The sequence below is a fragment of the Gordionus sp. m RMFG-2023 genome, chromosome 1, assembly GCF_954871325.1.
Source record: "Gordionus sp. m RMFG-2023 chromosome 1, tfGorSpeb1-WG-v2, whole genome shotgun sequence".
NCBI lineage: Eukaryota > Metazoa > Nematomorpha > Gordioida > Chordodea > Parachordodidae > Gordionus > Gordionus sp. m RMFG-2023.
In genome coordinates this window covers 22,970,608-22,991,594 of record NC_088775.1, presented here as the reverse complement: position 1 = coordinate 22,991,594, position 20,987 = coordinate 22,970,608, and the positions used below count along the sequence as shown (strand labels likewise).

Genomic DNA, 20,987 nt, shown 5'->3' with positions numbered 1-20,987 from the left:
AATCTAGGTCTTGTAGGGATGCTAATTTCTTTGGCAATCGTCTTTGATTTAGGGTCATGTAAGTCAATAAATTGAAAAAAGAGTTCCTTTATTTTGAAATCAGATTCGATATCAATAAACCTTAACGCTGGATAATTGCTCTATGTTACCTACATCCGAAGTCTCATCCGCCAAAACACCAAAAAATGGTGATGCTTTCACTTTTGTATAAATTTCTTTCAATATGAACCTATTGCATATGGCTATTATTTCATTTTAAATATTTGGACTAAGTAGGTGGCATTTTTAGCAGAGCTTTCAAAAAGCTTTATGTTATCATTATTATTGCATAAAAGTTTCCACAATTTCTTGAAATTCCCTTCATTATGAGAAGAGTATCTAAGTGTTAAGGGCCAACAAATATTCTATGAGCTCTTAATGCTAAGCCCTGCCTCCCTAACCAAATGATTGCATCAATTATTATAATTATTCTTGCGCTGTTGGTTGTAACAATATCAAATTTTTTTTTATTCAATACATAGATATTGATATCTTTTGATACATAGAGATGGCTTTTAAAGAATCAGATATCTCACAAGAATTGAAATCGTAAATATTTTACTTCAAATAATTTTTAATATATATTTTTAAACCATGTGATCATTTAAAATTGAAAATTCTTATTTGTTTTTTTTAAAATATATTTCATTTTGATATCGTATATATTATTTTATTTCTAAATTAAAACCGTTTTTTTATATGAAATTATTCACAAGCCACTGATGGTTTATATTAAAAGGTGCCTAAGAATGTAGTATTGATCAAAATCATACTTTACAAACTTGTTTGTTTTTTTTGCTTATATATGGTTTGTAATATATGTCATACATAGGCGTAGCCAGTGTGGGGAGGGGGGGGGATTTCCCCTATTTTAGAAATTTATCACTTTTTGTGAATATCATTTTAAGCTAATAAAAAATATCCCCCTTAATCCTCCTCCCCCCTCCCTGACCCGCAAAAATGTATGCATATATCTTAAACAATAATTTGAAAGAAAGAATATAAAAGTTGATATTTTTTTATAAAACTATTCATCATAATTTATACATTTTTGGAAAAAAGGATTTATATATATATATAAAGTGAACCAAAAATGTTTTTTAAGAAATGGAATATGAGCCAAAGATAAGTCTTAAGACAAAAGTGAAATGTATTATAATTATTAATAATAGATACATAAAATTACTAAATAATATAATATATATAATATAATATTTTATAAAGTGAGTAATTTTAATTTATTTATCTTAATAAAAGTAAAATATAATTATAAAACTATTGATAAAATTAAATCATAAATTATATAAAAAAATTAAAGCATAATACAAACAGTGAAATATTATATGTCGTAGATTTACAGTATCTAATTTTATCAATTATCATATGACAATCGAGTAATTTTTACCAATATAGCGAATTATATATTTTACATAAATAAATAAAATTTCAATATGAAGTATTTAAATTTAAAACATTAAAAGGAAAAAAAATTTTGATTTCCAAAAAATGGAGTTGATTATGATAATGAAAGTGTTGTGGTACATAATAATATTAAATGTACAAGGATTTGTCTTAAGTAAATTAACTTCATTATACAATTTTTTGTTTTAGAAATCTCGAATATGCTATTCATCATCGATACTAATATACTACTATCTTTATATGGAACAAAAGTCTGTTGAAATGAAGAAGTGTTGTATGTAAATTTAGATTAGATGATTGGTCAAGAGATGATTCTTAATTCTGGACTAAATTTTTACCTGGAAGTGACCAATATAACTGAAGTGTTTTATTAAATAAAAGTAAGTAAAAGTAAATTTAATACAAAATATCACGTATATATATATCATGAATTCAATCCTTCAGGTTATATAATTTACAAACGAAAAGTTAATATTATATTCAATTTAAATTCAATTTATATTACAGTTCTCCCCACTATAAATTGAATTCATCGTGATAACGTAATGGGGGTTTCGAAACTCTTTTTTCAAGAGTTGTATTCTCATGTTCTGCCTTTTCCACTTCTTCGGTCAACGTAACGGGTATTTCCTTCTCTTGTGTATGTGCATCCCTCAATTGATCTGCATGCTTGTTTTTAACGATCCCCTCTGATTCCACATCGTACAATATTGCGCTTTTTCGTTGTAACACTTTTCCTTCATGCCACCCTGCTGTCCTTTCGTTTGCTATCCAAACTTTTTGCTGCTCTACAAACTCCCGAGGTTCAACACTTCTATCTTTGTAGTACTTTTGTTTCCATAGAGCGTTTTCCGTCTTTTCTCTCGTTGATAATTTCCACTGATCCAATGTCATCCTAAGCGACCTTCCAAACATCATCTCGGCAGGAGATTTACCAGTAGTTGCATTGGGAGTATTACGGTGAGCAATTAAAACATTTGCTAAATTTAACTGGTCCGGAGTCCCACATCTCCTTCCAGCATAGAAACGCGTCTTTATCGTCCTTATATATCGTTCAGCCAAACCATTCGATTTGGGGCTATAAGGGGCCGATCTAAAATGTTTTATATTGTTTTTAAAAAGAAACGTTTTGAATTCAGATCCAGTAAACTGAGTACCGTTATCTGAGACAATGTAGCGAGGTAACCCAAATCTAGCGAAATAATTACGCAGATTATTTATTACACTCGCCGAATTAATATGTGTTAAAATTGCAACTTCCACCCATTTGGTAAAAGCGTCTACGCAAATTAACCAATATTTTCCAGATACGGGGCCTGTCAAATCAATGTGTAATCGTTCCCAAGGTCGGGTAGGAATGTTCCAATTGTATAATGGCACTTCTTTAGTTCCCGGCCTTCCTTCTTGACAACTCTTACAACATTTAACAAAGTCTTCAACATCCGTATCGAGATTTGTCCAAAACACGTAATATCTACACAATGATTTTATCCCCACTATCCCAGGATGTCATCGATGAATCACATATAAAACCTCCTTTTTTAAAATATCTGGAATAATAATTCTATCATTATAAAATAATAATCCTTCTTCGAAATATTATCTTTAATCGAAATATATTTTTTTACAATCTCCGAATAATGATTTATATTATCAATATTCCAATGATTTTTTATTAATTTAATAATCTCTTTTAGGTTTATATCATTGCTCGTTTCACTTACGACTTTACTGCGTGTGAAAGATAAATCCTCTATTAAATTAATTTTTAATCCTCTGATTTCTTCTTCGAATTTTTTTGTAACTTCATTGAATTTTGCTTTCTCTACCCCCAAACGGGACAGAACATCGGCACATTTATTTTGATTACCTGGTCTATATATTATCTCATAATCATAATTTAATAGTTTCGTCGCCCATCGTATTAAACAGTTATTTGTTATTTTGTTAAGATCTCTTTTATCACCTAAAATATATTATAATGGTTTATGATCAATAACCAAGATAAAATGTCTTCCAAAAATATATTGATGAAACTTCTCGATAGCGAACATGATCGCCGATGCCTCCCGATCAATTGTGGCATAATTCTTTTCAGCCGCCGAAAGTGTCCTCGATGAGTAAGCAATCGGTTTCTCCTGGCCAGTAAGAAATCGGTGTGCAATAACAGCTCCTAGACCATCTTCGGAAGCGTCACAAGAAATCACGACAGGGATATCGGCTGAATAAGGAATTATTGTATCTTCTTTTGACAATATATTTTTAACTTTAGTAAATATTTCATTTTCTTTAGCTGACCAAAACCAACCAGCATTTTTACTCGTTAGTCGGTGTAAAGGCGCACAAATAGAATGCAAATTTTTAATAAATGCCTCATGATAATTCACTATTCCAAGAAATGAACGTAGTTCTTTAACATTGGAAGGTGTTTTAAAATTTTTTATAGCGCTAATCTTATCTTCTGTAGGGTGAATTCCGAAACTGTCAATAACATGACCTAAATAAGTGACTGACTTTTCTCCGATTTTAATTTTATCGGTCGTCGTGGTCAGTCCAGCCTTCTCAAATCTTCTTAATACTTCTTCCAAATTAACTATGTGATCGGAATTATTCTCACCTGCAATAATTATGTCGTCTAAAAATACACTAACCATAGGAATTCCCTTTAATAGGTTTTTCATAAAGCGTTGGAATATTATCGGAGCGCTAGTCAAACCAAATGGAATTCTTTGGTATCGGTAATAACCGACATGTGTCGAAATTACTAAAAGGTCCCTACATTCTGGACTAACTCCGAATTGTAAAAATGCATTTCTTAAATCTATTGTTGAAAATATTTTACCACCCGCGATCTTATTTGTTAGGTCGACGAAAGTTGGTAGTAAATAGTTATCATATTTGTTGATTGTTAAACGAAAATCTCCCCATATCCGTACGGCACCGGATTTCTTTAAGATATTAACCGTTGGCGTAGCCCAAGTGATTGGAGTTATTGTTGGATCCACCTTCTCGATAACGCCTTCGTCTAAATGTCTGTCCAACTCAGCTTCAATGGTTCGACGCAACGGAAAAGGAACTCTTCTTGCTGGTAATGCAATCGGTAACGTGTTCGGTTCTATTCGGATGACTGCCTTTTGCAGTTTGATTTCATCTAATTTTTTTTTAAAAACTTGAGGGAATTTTGAAACAATCGTATTTAAAGAGTGAATATTCATATTCATATTTATTTTATTAATACGAACTTCTTCCGGTAGTTTTATATCAAATTCTCTAATGAAAGGCATCCCAAAAATAAGGGAATTCTCCCCTTTAACTACCCAAATAAGTAAAAATTTCGAAATATTTTTTACTTTGACTTCTACGGTACATTTAACTAGTACTTCGATTTGGATATGATTATATCCCGCTAATTTATAAGCCGGTGATAGTTGTGGTCTGCCAATACGATTCCAGGTGACCTCATCAATCACACTACACGCGGCGCCGGTATCAAACTCCATAGCTAGCTGCAACCCATTTATCTTCGCATCGATGGTAGCTTTATTTGAAAATGACAGGTGAGGTGTCCGTGGCAGAATCATCTGTATGGCATGGGTTCTACAATCTTTCGCTATGTGGTTTGCCTTACCGCAACGAAAGCATATCACTTTCTTTTGATTAGAGTTAGGTTTGATACTAGGTCTATGATTATTATTAGGAATATAATTGTTACTAAAGTGTTTATTATTATTGAATCTATTGACGTTAGTATAATTATTATTTCTAAAATAATTATTTTTCGAACCCTGTGTTGGCTTATTTTTAATTATTTTATTAACTTCAGTCTGGATTTCATTTTCCAACGAAGACAGCGCGATCTCTAAACGCACGGTCTCTTCAAAAGTAATATTGCCTTCGATATACTTTGACCGAAGTTCTTTGTCCAACTCAGGTAAGCCTACTCCTAGGATAAATATATCTCTTAAAAGTTCATCAAAAGGCGGTTTAAAATTACAAAGAGAACAGAGAGTTTTAACCCTAATTGAAAAGTCAATAATCGTCTCATTACATCTTAGCGTAAAAAATTTTTTCCTATTTACGAAAATGCTCGAACTATCCTTGAACACCAAATTTAAGCTTTTTATTAAAGTATCATAATTTATCATCTCTAAATTTATTGGAAAGTGAAAGTTCTTAATTTTGATAAGATTGTCTGTTCCGATATAGGCTAAAAGCAGGTCTTTTTTTGTATTTAAATCTATAATATTTCTTACTTTATAAATTAACTCCAAGTTAAATAAGTAGTCCTGAATATTTACTTTTTCTTTGACGAATTCTGGAATATGGAATTTAATAGGAACTACTTCCATTGAGTCTTTAACTTTAATAGGAACTACTTCCATTGAATCTTCAACTTTAATAGGAGATACTTCCATTGAGTCTTTTACTTTAAATTTAATAAATCAAATAAATCTTCTCTAAAAATATCGTCGCCAATGAAGTGTTTTATTAAATAAAAGTAAGTAAAAGTAAATTTAATACAAAATATCACGTATATATATATCATGAATTCAATCCTTCAGGTTATATAATTTACAAACGAAAAATTAATATTATATTCAATTTAAATTCAAAACATATTACAATAACCTAAAAATCTTAGTAATTTAAACCTATTATAACTTAAATCAATAGTACAAACTATGTAGCATTATCATCTTTAAAACCTAAATAAGTTAATTGAAAATAAGTTAAGTTTCCCTTTTTTCTCCCATCTAACCTAAGCGTTATAAAATTCCTTATGTATTCTTTTTTTCTTACACCCTTATTAATTTTACTCTCACATTGGACTTCTACTTGGAAGTGACCAATTTAGATCTTATTATTAAACAAAAATTATAACTCAAAATTATCTAATAAAATTATTGGTTAAATTAATTCATTGTAAAAATAAACTATAAGTGTTTTTCTCTACTATGTTTAACAATAATCTCTCTAGGAATTTCAATTAAAATAGGTTGATAAAAACCTAACTATATTTCAATTAAAAATTATATTAATTAAAAGGTAATCAAAAATATTCTTTAAAGGCTACTAAGGTCAATATTGTAAATATCATTCATTTTATAATAAATAAATAAACAAAAATTTCTTAGCATAGAGCAACTTTCTCTAATTTATTCTTAGTTTAATTAAGTATTAAATATATTTAGTCCAATATTTTTCTCCTTAACTTTAAACCTACTCAAGATGTCAATTAATTCATATCTTCTGAGCTATATAATTTTTTGTTGAGTCTTTGGACATAAATTGTCCTTCACTATACATAAATAAGTAGTTGATTAAAAATGATAACGATATTCATATTTTTTAAAATCAATTTTTATTAATTTTGGTCTAAAAAACATTTTTTTCAGTGCTTATATAAACATTTGTAATAAATAATGTTCCAATTATCACTATTAGTCTCCTTAGAATAATAGTAATAAAGTATTATTTCCCTAATAGCCCTTTTTAGTTTTACTGGCAGCCATATATATCTTTTTATTTTATTTTACTTATTTATTTATTTTATTTATGTTTTTCCTTTTAATTTAACAGGGTTTAACATTTGCTCAAAATTCAAAAATCTTCACAAATCGTAGCTCTTTTGAAGATCAAAAAATGCGAAAATTTTTTCGTTAAAAAAAAACTTTGAGCTTGCTCAAAGAAGATTTTTGAGCAAAATAAAAAATATTTTTTTGTAAAAAAATCTTCTATGATTTTGAGAAAAAATTTTTGGAATTTTATAATATAAAATCTTTAGTGATAAAATCTTTATTATAAAACATTATTGATCCTAAAACTTTTTGTACAAATATTTTGTGATCTATTTAAAAATAAAATTTTTGAAATATATTTTTCTTTTTTTTTGATCTTGGAAAAATATTATTTTGAATAAGTTGTAAATGTGAGAAATTAACGATTACATATTTTTTAATATTTGGTGTTTTGTCATAATTAATGTTTTATATTTAATGTAAACTATAAAATAACATACTCATCTCAGAACCTTTAAAAATAATTTTAATTAAAATTGGCTAGTTGAGCATTTCAAGATAGTTTCAGTAATTGTAAAGCATATAAAGGTGACAATTGTCATAATACTTATTTCACATATGTTTTAATTAAAAGGGAAAAATGATTATTTCAAACATTTTTTGACATAATTTAAATGTATTAATTACTGTAAACTATAGAAGTGACAATTGTCATAATCGTTATTTTGAACTTTTTTGAGTTTTTTTAAAGTAAATAAGTAAAAATATGTTTTGTAAATATGTTAAATTAAAATTTCAGTGAAGATGTACCATAGAAAAGTGACAATTGTCATAATCGTTATTTTTGAACTTTTTAAAAATTTTTAAAGCAAATAAGTAAAAATATGTTTTGTAAATATGTTAAATAAAAATTTCAGTGAAGATGTACCATAGAAAAGTGACAATTGTCATAATCATTATTTTTGAACCTTTTGAGTTTGTTAAAAGTAAATAGGTAAAAATATGTTTTATAAACCTATTAAATTAAAATTTCAGTAATATGTACCTCAGTAAGATGTACCATAGAAAAGTAACATTAATATTTTTAAGCTTTTTCTAATTTTTTGTAGTAATGAGCTTACTGCCTATAAAGGTGACAATTGTCTTATTACTCATTTCATATATTTTTAAATCATAGGCGTAGCCAGGATTTTCATAAGGGGTAGAAATTAAAAAATTACTGGGGGCTTGGCTCCCAGACACCATTTTGGGCGGGCCTTCGGCCCGCTTTCCCCGGGCCTTCGGCCGGGTTACTTTAGTCTATATATAGTCATAAAATATTTTTCCAAATTTTAATAAAAAAATAAGCCTGGAACAAATATGAAATATATTTTTATTAGTTTATAATAAAATACTTGTATTGTATATACCTTAATATAAGAGCGTGGAAATAATTTATTCCAAACAATTATATGAAATTTATTTATAAAAAGTAAGTAGACATATAGTTGATTTTACTCTATTATATAGAATTAGTTATAAAATACTAGGCAAAATTCCACTTTTACAGACATATTTGACAGTTAGAGAATATATTACAGTTAATAATTTAACAAAATTTACTAATTAATGCTCTTGATATAAAATATAGCAACAATTTGCATTCAATTATTTAACGCCATCTATTTATTTTAAATAAAAATGATATTAAAATTTAATCTTCATATTATTCATCCCACAATGTCTTAATATTTTATAGTTTTCTGTAAAATATATAATTCGCTATATTGGTAAAAATTACTTGATTGTCATTTGATAATTAGATATACTGTAAATCTACGACATATAATATTCCACTGTTTGTATTGTGCATTAATATTTTTTTAATTTATGATTTAATTTAACAATAGTTTTATAATTATATTTTACTTTTCTTAAGATAAATAAATTAAAATTACTCACTTTATAAAAAATTATATTTGATATATTATATTATTTAGTAATTTTATGGATCTATTATTAATAATTATAATACATTTCACTTCTGTCTTAAGACTTATCTTTGGCTTATATTCCATTTATTAAAAAACATTTTTGGTTCATTTTATATATTTATAAATTTATTTTCCCAAAAATCTATAAATTATGATGAATAGTTTTATAAAAAAATATCAACTTTTACATTCTTTCTTTCAAATTATTTTTTAAGATATATGCATACATATTTGAGGGTCAGGTAGTGGGGGGAGGACTAAGGGGGATATTTTTTATTAGCTAAAAATGATATTTAAAAAGTAATAAATTTCTGAAAAGGGGCAGGGGGGAATTTCCCCTTGCCCCCCCCCCTGGCTACGCCTATGTTTTAAATTAAACATAAGTAAAAATGTTTTGATATAATTTTAAACTAGACAATTATCTAATTCTCAAGTCTCTTTTGAAATTATTTTAGTATATATATTTTTTTAAATTATCATATTACTCATTTCCATTATTTTAAATTAGTTTAATATAATATGTTGTTGGAAAACACTTAAATTTCTGTGCAGCTGATAATAGTATTGTATATGTTAAATGTTTAGAAGCATGAATAAAGTTCAACTAGAAAGATGCACTTAATAAACATGATATTTTTACGACAAAAACATTTAAAAATATTAAATCAATTTTTGATCTTAGAAATTACCATTTGGATAAATCTAGTAAAATATGCCCCCTCTGATTATAATATTCATACAAAAAATCTATTCAAATCAGTCATTTTATTGAATTTTTATTTATTAAAATTTCATTGTAAATTATAACTATATAATGAAATAGGTTATATAAATAATAATTTAAAATATCACATTATTTAACAATGTACGATTTAGTTTTATTATTAAAATATCATCAAGTGTATCTTTATCTAATCTTGTCCTTAGAGAAGTTACAGTTAGTGCTAATGCACTAAATGCTCTCTTAACTGAGACCTGAGCGCAAGGAGCGGCGAGAATTACTTGAGACAATTTAAATAAATATGTATCTTGGTGTTTTCGTGAAAGCCAATATTGCAAAATATCTTGGTTGGGTGGTAATCTTTTGTTGTATAAGAGAGACTTTATTTTAAGTTTAATATCACTATTCCCCTCTTCATAATAAACAGGCGCTTTTTTGGAATCACGCTCGATATATAGATCAAGATTGGTTTTTTTATAATATTTTGTAGGAGGCAAAATCAAGGTTGGACTTTCTTTATATGGGTCAATAATTTGCAATTGTTTCCAGGTTGCAAATATATGTTCCTAAAAAGATGAATATTATATTAATTTACCCTGGCCAATACTTTATCGTCTTCCGAAGGATATTTCCCATTTTCATAATGGAATATGGATCCATATAAATAGCACTTTGAAATGCATCATAGAGAAAACTTTCTCTCATGTTCAAACATTCTAACATATTTTTAGATAACTGATTATCCATTTCTTCCAGTTCCATTTTGCTAGCCAAGAGGCAAAATAATCACCAATTACAATATTGTTTTTTTTTGTAATTTCAGAGTGAATAAGTATAATGGCATTAGTACAGAAGTGCCTAATTGAATTATATCCCATAAATCCAAACTAATCAAAGTTTAAGGGTATAACTCTCACCCATTTTAACATAAAATTTTTTGTTATCTATAAGATTTTTTAACATAAGATATGTACTATTCCACCTAGTAATAGTATCTAGAGTGAGTTAACAAACATCCATTAAAAATAAATTTTTATACTTTTGAGATTTAATTAATTTTATGATATTCCGAATTTTGACTAACTCCAATTTTAAATATTTTTTTATAAAGCTATTTACAGCTAGTTGTATAGTGTGAGCTGAACATCTAATACAGCTTAGACCAAAGCTTTTGCTCATGTCGTCTAATATATTGTTCGTATTGTCATAATAGTCGTCAATACCCTCTGGTATTTCTTCATCAGAGGAAATTGAGATGTTTTCATCAATACATATATTATCTTGACCGCTCACACTTGTATCAAAATTTTCGCTGAAATTGTTTTCATTAACATTTGATAAATCATTTTGATCTTTTGCCATAATATTAACCATTTTAATCATATTCGCGCCGTTATCCACGGTAATGCTATATATTTGTTTTATAGCAAGCTGGTATTTTTTTAAAATTGTATGTATCTCTTCTTTTAGGTTCGCACTTGTACGAATTTTAAGAAGTTCTATCATTCCAAGTGTTCGCACTTCTATATGGCCTCTTTTATATACTGAACATTTATGCCTAATATTGATTTATTATATCTGGTAGCTGTATCAATTTTGAAAGAAATCGTTTTTTAATTCGTGTATAAATTGTAATCTAATTTCGGATGCGGTATATTTTATTTTGACAACCACTGACCGAGTATTTATTTTTATTTGAAAAGAATGACATATGGGGTCTAGTAATATACGGAAGCCCTCATAATTGTCCATATTAATAGGTATATTATTAACTGTAGTCAGCCGTACTATAGATTCGAAAACCTAAAAAATAAATATTGATTCTATAATGTGTCATTTAAATATTTTATAATAGATTTATTAATCTTAATTTTTTGGAGGTATTTCTAGCATTGAAGGACGAATCACTATTGCTTTCATTATGGTCGGGTGCTGAGAGGTTATGTGCTTTTTAAGATTTGCTAGAAAAATATATTCAAAAATATATAAAATAATTTACCATACATGGTATCGACTTCATCTTTTTGTCATACATGCTGCAAGTCGCTAAATTTTCAGAGGAATCTATTAAAAAATGCTCCTTTAGGATATCTTTAAGAATATTTTTTTTATTTTGGCTTGAAAGCATTATATAAAAATAAAATTAAATTAAAATTAAATTAAAATTTTGCTATCTTTAACTTTAACTTTCTTGTTTTCCTTTTAAATTTTTATTTATATTTTTATTTTCACTTGTTTATTATATTTTGAATAAAAAATCAGGAATTAATGTTATAGAAGAAAGTCAGCCTTAGCCAAATATAAAACCCCCCTTTTTATAAATTTGGGATATATTTATTTATTATTTAATGTTTTTTTATTGATATTTATAAAAAATCAAATGTTAAGGTAAAAAAAATGTAATTCCCAGATGGGATTAAAAAAATAAAAAGAAGTAAAATTCTGGGTCAGACATCAAATTTATTTCTTTTCGCATTAAAAAATTTATTTCCCAGATGGGTGGGATTCAAAAAAAATATAAGTATAACTTGTTTTATATGTTATATTTTAAATAAAGTTTTAATCGGTGGGTCTATTTATCGCTCGGCTAAGAAATATCGCTCGGCTAAGAAATATCGCTCGGCTAACCACACTATCATTTTATTACTAAATGTCGCTCGGCTAACCACATATTTTTATAAATAAGATAAGTATTAATTTTCTATTAGATATTTTAGCGTCAATACTTATAAAATTTAATTTAATCATAATCCTTTTTTTTATAAAAGTTAAAAAAATAATATTCTATCTGCTAGATGGCGTCAATATTATTAATTTTTACCAAAAATATAAAAATAATGAATGGGTTTAATATATTTTTTTAAATTCGAAATACTACCACGCCTAAATCAACCTTTCACTGTACTAAGTTTAAACTGTTCCTCCCTATCAAAAGTGAAATAGTAAGTGAAGCTATAATTCTGTTTCAGATATTATAGCTTCCATACATTTATAAAATAAAATTTACTCATTTTTTTACATTCATGATAGTAAAAAAATATTTTTCTATCCTCTAGATGAAATATTTTTTTCTTTTCTATATTTTAGTAAATTAATTAGTAGTCTTTTTTTAAATTTTACCATTTCCATTTATCAGAGTAATTAATAATGAGAGTAATTCTTTTTATTGATGCATAATTATAAATCATAATTTTACAATATATATATATGATAATAATGCTTTTATAATGTGATTATTTACATAAAATATAATTTATTCGGCATCGGTGAAGAGAGGATTAAAATATAAATTTAAAATAATATAATTATATATTGACGAAATAAATAATATTAGTTATTCTAGAAATATAAGAAAGTGGCAGGCGAAGGTCGGAAAAAATAAACAACAAGTTCACTTCACTATATTATAAACCTAATTATGTATATTGATGAAATATATCTGTTACTTTAATGGACGAAGGGCATGCGAAAATCAAGAAAAAATAGGGAATTAAAATTTATAATAAATATTTTCATAATTACGAAATTTAAAAAATATTAAGTAGTGAGTTCATAAATGCATTTTAAATATATTAATGAAGTGAAATAATAAATAAATTAACGATAAGAAATAAAGCATTAAACATATTAGTGTAGGACCCCTAAGCGAGTAAACCCGATTCGAGAAATATTCCAATAAAAAAAATTGTAAATGCTATTATGTCTAAAAAATTACACAACATAATTTTTATTTTAATGGATGGCCATAATAAAAAATTTACGTGATTTATGCAACTATTGTAAAAATGAATTAAAATTTTTCGCTATATATAATATATTTACTTAAAACCCCTAAGAAATTATACGACAAAATTAAAGATATTACAATGATCTAAGAGAATGAATTTGAAAGATAAATCTCAGAGAGTGAGAAGAATATTTATTAAATAATTATTATCCTAATTTCTAATACCCGAATCAGTAGATTGTTATGATACATATAATACTTCACTTAATAATCATGTAAAGATAAAACGTTATCATTGTACAACTAAAAAGCTAGAACATTAATTCCCTTAGATAAATATAATTTAGTTGATATTATTTTTTCTTTCGAGTCCTTTCTGCTTTAATTCTACGTCGCTGGTGGTTTTTTTTGAGCCTTTTGGTTTTAAAACAGATAAAGTTTTATCTAATGAATGTAATTTATCTTTGTTTTTACTATTAAGTAAATTATTTAATGTATCATGACAATCTATCGATTCGGGAATTAAATAGTTATGATACTCATTATTTAAAAAATATTCTCCTATTCCTGAGAAGGATCTTTCAAATTCTTTTTCTTGTAACATTGTTATATCTTTAATTTTTTTCGATTAATTCTTTTAAAGGACGTTGTTTCCAGTTTTATGATTTTAAAAAGTGATTCATAGATTGACAGTTGTTATTTGAGAATAAACAATTTATTAATTTATTTTTTTATCAGAGTATAGATCACCTAAATTAAATGCTTCATCAACGCCTAATATACAGAGATATGAATGATTGATTGGATAAATGGTGAAATATGTAGATCATTAGTAATGTGTAAAATATTATCCGCGAAATTTAAAGGTACTTTTATCTTTTTTAAGCTTATAATTTAAGTTATAAATTTGTTTTCAATTTTTCGGTTTAATAGGGTCTTTTTGTAATATATAATTATTATAAATATTGCGACATGTTTGATTGTTCTTTATTTGATTTTTAATATTCGATAATAACTGATTTGATGTCCGTACATAAGGATTTACAATCTTTTTGGAAATCCCATGGCAAGCGGGACCGGGCCATTGTCCTACATATTCTACTAAATATATATCTTTAACATTATGATTAGGGTTTTCAATTTAATTAATTTTTAAAATGCGGCGTTTATACTCTTTACTTCTCTTTATACTATAGTATTTATAAAGAACAATAATATTTTTGGTTAAAGGTTGAGGTTCTATTTTTTTTTAAATTCTAGAACCACCTAGGTGACTGTCCTGCCTAAATAAGCCATCTTTAAAAATATATGGACCTTGAACATTATCGTTATATATATTATAATATAATTTTTTTGAGCTTGATTTTGAACCCGTCCATGGTCCACAATCATCTATATATAATTTTTTATTCTTATAATTTGTAAAATTCTTATTAGAAATTAAAAAATACACATAATATTTTATACCTAAAGGTATTTCGTACAAAATATTATTAGGAGAAAGCAAAATATTTATGGATTTTACAATGTTTAAAAAAACCCTTAGTTTGGATGACCTCCTTCGGCTATAATATTATTTGAAAAAAATGGTAAAGATTTTATTCGGATATCTTTGCTACATGGTTTTTTTTAGAATATTTTCTACCGAAAATGTTAAATCTTTTATAGTATTGTTGGGTTGGGGTTTTATGGTTAATATATTATTATAATTATTTGGTATAAGAGATACAAAGTGATTGATTCTTAAATTAAATATATCATTTGGACATATGGTAGATGTCCACATGATTAAAATATGGGGCTTTCTCTGGCTTACTCCCCTGCCATAAAGGATATCGTTAAAAGCTTTTAATGATTTTCATGGGCAAAATACATGAATTGGTTCGGCAAGAGTTGCACTTAATGCACATATATGCATTTGCTCAGCCCAAACATTTATACTCAGTACCGAATCAAGTAACTTATGATAATTATAACGACATTGAAATCGCTCGGTAAAAGCAATTACCGTCAGATTCAATTTCCTGTGGAATATAATTCTTTAAGATTGGTAATTGTGCCATTTGTATTATTTTTTCACTTATAAGATCTTTTGATATTTTCTTTAGCGTCATTGGTTGGGGCTCTCTTAATTTATTTTTTTTCTCTTAAGGCCATAGCTGGATCCCTTTTTAATCTGCAAAAAAAGAAAAAAATAATTTCTATTCTAGAATCTTGAGTAAATAAAAAGATTGATGATAACTCTAAATCCAGGGATTCGAATTGAACCCGAACCCAGATAGTAAAACCCGGGTTTTTAGAATAAAATCTAATGAACCAAACCTGAAGCCCGTTTAAAAAATTTTAAAAACCCCGAAAAGAATCGGGAAATTTTATTTGAACCCGGGTTCAATCGAGTGTATTGTTTAAAATCATATTTTAAGATATTTGTATAATTGTAAATACAAATATTAATAATTTAAGGGATTTTATAATATTTTCAAATTTCCAATTAATGAAATGTTAATAAATTCTAAGTTATTTATGCCATTTTAAAAAATTTTTAATAGTAGGGCTACACCAATTCACAATTATTTCACCAATCTAATCCGACATTACCCCAAACATCCCCGATGCCTATATTTACATTGTCATAATTTTAAGATAATGTAATAAAAATCTGTTTATAAATAAGCGTTTTAATCAGAATATTCATTATTGCCCGCTCTTAAAATTTAGAAAAAAGCTCAGATTTTTTAAAATTCTTAAATTATTTCTTATTTATACATAAATAGTAGATAAAGGTTTATATTTATAAGATATAGAGTAAACAATGTCCAATTTTATTAAATTATCGCCCTAGAATGTAATATATAGTTCTATTTTTTTTAAATGATGATCACCAAAACTCCGAATGATAAATATTTTTATGGTGAATTCTAAAACTAAATATAAGATTAATTAAAATAAAATTATGTATGTTATTTTAACTAAATTTTACAAGTCTTTATTTTTCTGGGCACCTAACCTGAATCCGAACTTCAGAAATTTTTTGCAACCTAAACTCGAACACTTTTTTAGGAGGGTTCAAAGCCCTTTAACAAACTATATTATTTGAATGAAAAATAGAAACCATAATAAAATTTATAAATCACATAGTGAAAAAAAATCTGAAGAGTAAATGAATATTAACCTTAATAAAGCATCCTCCATTGAATCTGAATTCGAAAAAAATTGGTGATATGTCATTAATGATTTTATTTTGAAATAAACTTGTTTGACGCATCTGTCACTGTTATTTCAATTGATATATTTTATTTTAAGTTTCTGAAAATTATTTATCTCTGTTATTTTAATTGATATATTTTATTAAGTTTTTCTGAAAATAATATATCTCATTCCGAAAATTAGCCTTATTTCCTGAAATCAATTTTTATTATTTTTTTTATTTAAAAACAACTTGATTTCGCGGAAAAACCTATTTTAAAATTTAGGTTCAGGGTCCAAACTTTTTTTAAAAATAATTTTCGTTTAATTTAAAAAAAGGAATCTTTGAGAATAAATTTAAAAAAATTTTAAAATTGGCATAAATGAATAAGTTATTTAACATTTATTATGGAATTTTGAAAATATTATAAAATTTCAATGAAATTTTAATATTTGTATTAGTATTTAGAATTTATCTCATTAAGAAAAATTTATTAAAAGCATTCATTATTTTTATATTTTTGGTAAATATAATAATATTGACGCCATCTAGCGGATAGATTATTATTTCTTTTACCTTTATAAAAAAAATTTATTATGATTATATTTAATTTTATAAAAGTATTGAAGCTAAAATATCTAATAGAAAATTTTTTATACCTGTCCAAACACTTATTTTATTTATAAAAATTAGTATTTCTCAATTAATATTAAGAAAATGAAAGCTTAGAATATTATTGTAAATATAATATATAAATAAAGGATTATTTATAGCTTTATTTATATCGAAGCTATATATCTCAGCCGAGCCATATTTAGTAATAAATGATTTATTATGTCATTAGTCTCGAAAGACATTTCTCAGCCAAGCGATATTTAGTAATAAATGATTTATTATGTGGTTAGCCGAGCGACATTTTTTAGCCGAGCGATATTTAGAAATAAATGATTTATTATGTGGTTATCCAAGCCACATTTCTCAGCCAAGCGATATTTAGTAATAAATGATTTATTATGTGGTTAGCCGAGCGACATTTTTTAGCCGAGCGATATTTAGAAATAAATGATTTATTATGTGGTTAGCCAAGCCACATTTCTCAGCCAAGCGATATTTAGTAATAAATGATTTATTATGTGGTTAGCCGAGCGACATTTTTTAGCCGAGCGATATTTAGTAATAAATGATTTATTATGTGGTTAGCCGAGCGACATTTCTCAGCCGAGCGATATTTAGTAATAAATGATTTATTATGTGGTTAGCCGAGCGACATTTCTCAGCTGAGTGATATTTAGTAATAAAATGATTTATTATGTGGTTAGCCGAGCGATATTTCCTAGCCGAGCAATAAATAGACCCATCGATCTGTTTATATTCTATATTATATTTAAATATTTTCATCATGTTCCTAATGTAGGTGCTTCACTAGTTAGGTGTTTGTGTGCTAAAACACCCCCTTTTTCAAAAAATAGAAAAAATTTTTAAAATTGGCCTAGTACCCTATTTTTATAAAATTAGCACCCAATTATAAAATAATTAGAATCCATTTAAACAAATACACTAACATTTTATTTAAATACTTTCTTACAAAATTTTAGGGGCTATTATAAACAAATATTATTTTCCTTTTCAGGAAATTAATATTATTATTTATTTTTTTTATGTATAATTTTGCGCAAGGTCTATAAGAAGGCTGCATGATACGAAAGGCTAAAAAATAATATTGAAAATAAAAAATAACAAAGAAAATGATTAATGAGAATTTTGGTTGATTTATTGCTTTCTTTATGAAAAAAATATTAAATTTAATCATTACATTATAATATATTAAAAAATTGGAAATGTTCAGATTTTCAGTTTTTTTATTAATTTCTTTGTAATAATTTGCGGTTTTAATTTCATTTTATATATTAATTTTTAAATTAAATTTTTGATTAAATTATATTTCGTTATGATTTTATATGAATGCAATTTTTAAAAAAATGGAATATTTGAATTTTTAAGTTTTTTTTCAAAATTAAATTGATAGTAAGTATAAAGATATTGTAAGTACTGAATTAAGAATAATTAAAATATATAAATTAAATGGTGCTGTAAATGTTAAATTTAATTTGCATAAAGATTTCTTTTGGATTTTGTTGTACTTTTTTGCATAAAGAATTCTTGTGGATTTATTGTTATAACGCGTGATAAAAAGATTATATTTGAATATGATTAGTTATAAGATTGAAAAGAGTATAAAAAGGCAAATTTTTACGATACAAATAATCTTTGATGTTTTTTTAAATTATTAACTTTTTTAATTATATTTTATTTTATTTTTTTTATGATTTTTACTATTATAATTTTGAATAAAGAATTAAAGTTGATTTTATGATTTCGTGATTCCTAATTATTATTAATTTCCTTTATATATATATATTTGTTTTCTATTTTTATATTTAGGTTTTGATGCACAATGACAAACCTGTCGTTGTGACAAATGGTAAATATTTTTTTGTCGCCAAAACTATCAGAGGAAAAAGGCTAACACTTTAAACGTAATTTAAATATTTTTATATCATTGAACTCAGAATTAAATTCTCTCTCTAAATACGCTTAGATGTATTTTTTTACGTTTTCGGTTCAAAAATATTTTTTTTTGTCGCGAAAACATTCAAAGGAAAAAGGCTAACATTTTAAACGTAATTTCAAAAATTTTTATATCATTGTACTCAGAATTAAAATCTCTATTCAAAAATGCTTAGATGTATTTTTTTTTGTCGCGAAAACTATCACAGGAATAAGGCTAACATTTTAAACATAATTTCAAATATTTTTAAGAATTTAATTCTGAGTTCAGTGATATAAAAATAATTAAAATTACGTTTAAAATGTTAGCCTTTTCCTTCTGATAGTTTTGGCGACAAAAAAAAAATTTTTCGAACCGTAAACGTAAAAAAATACATAAGCATTTTTGGATAGAGAATATGATTCTGAGTTCAAAAATATTAAAATATTTGAAATTACCTTAAAAATGTTAGCCTTTTCGCTATGAATGTTTTCGCGAGCAAAAAAATATTTTTCATTTCTGAAGAACTTATGTCTATAAATTTAGAAAGCCACTTAGAAAGAGTTGTTATTCATCCTTTAGTGTTATTAAGTGTTGTTGACCATTTTAACAGAATTGTTAAAATAAGCAATCAAAAAAGGATTATAGGTGTCTTATTAGGATCCTTGCGCAAAAATATTTTAGATGTAACCAATAGTTTTGCAGAAAAGATAACGCAGTATGGTTTTGAGACCATGAGTATTTTAGAATCGATGTATGGAATGTTTAAAAAGGTGAATTGAAAAGAAAAAATATATGGCTGGTATCATACAAGACCTAATTCATCCTAATTCTATTAAAATAAACGAATTGAATAAAAAAATTTCCAATAATACAGTTTTGGTCATTATAGTTGCCAAACCCAAAGATTTAGGCCTACCAACTGAAGCATATGTAATGGTTGAAGAAATACATAATGATGGTACCCCTACAACAAAAACATTTGAACATGTTCCTAGTGAGATTAGTACTGAAGAAGTTGGTGTTGAATATTTACTAAGAGATATTAAAGAAACAACCCTAGGCAATTTATCCTAAAGAATAACCTACCAATATTTAGGAATGAATGGACTTGAGGAAAAATTAAAGACAATCAGTTATTATATAAAGCAAGTATCGGAAGGTAATGGTAAATCATCAGGTAATAAATTTTCTACAAGACATCCTTAACCTACTACCAGATATAGGTTTGCCGGAGTTTGTTAAATCGAATGTTGTTAAAACAAATGACCAGCTCTTTATTTATTTGGCGTCCATGATCCGATCCATACTTGCTTTAAATAACCTCATCAATAATCAAATAACCAACAGGGATGAAGAAAAAAAAGAATTTAAAAAAGACGAAAATAAAGATGCTAAAATCCCAATCAAAAGCGAAGACGCTAAATTAGAAATAATTGACAAGGAGACTAAAAATTTTCCAAAATAACTCATTGATTGTACATTAATATTTTTATTACTAAATTTCGGATGCCTCATGATTTTACAGTTTTCATATATCATGTATTTTTCTTTACACTTTGATTGAAAAATAAAAATATTATAAAAGGTGTTAAAAATAATTTTATATTTGTTAATTACTTCCTAATTCAGTAAAACTTAAAAATTCCATTTTTTTAAAATTGCATTCATATAAAATCATAACGAAATATAATTTAATCAAAAATTTAATTTAAAAATTAATATAATAAAATTAAATAAAACCGCAAACTATTACAAAGAATTAATAAAAAAAGTGAAAAGATCTTAAAATTTCCAATTTTTTAATATATTATAATGTAATGTTATTTTATGTAATATTTTTCCCGAGCA

General features: G+C 26.0%; 1 pseudogene; it reads left to right on the top strand.

Moving 5' to 3' along the window:
* Positions 1-19,666: 19,666 nt before the first annotated feature.
* LOC135923139 (26S proteasome non-ATPase regulatory subunit 7-like) lies at positions 19,667-20,639 on the top strand (annotated as a pseudogene).
* The last annotated feature ends 348 nt before the right edge of the window (positions 20,640-20,987 follow it).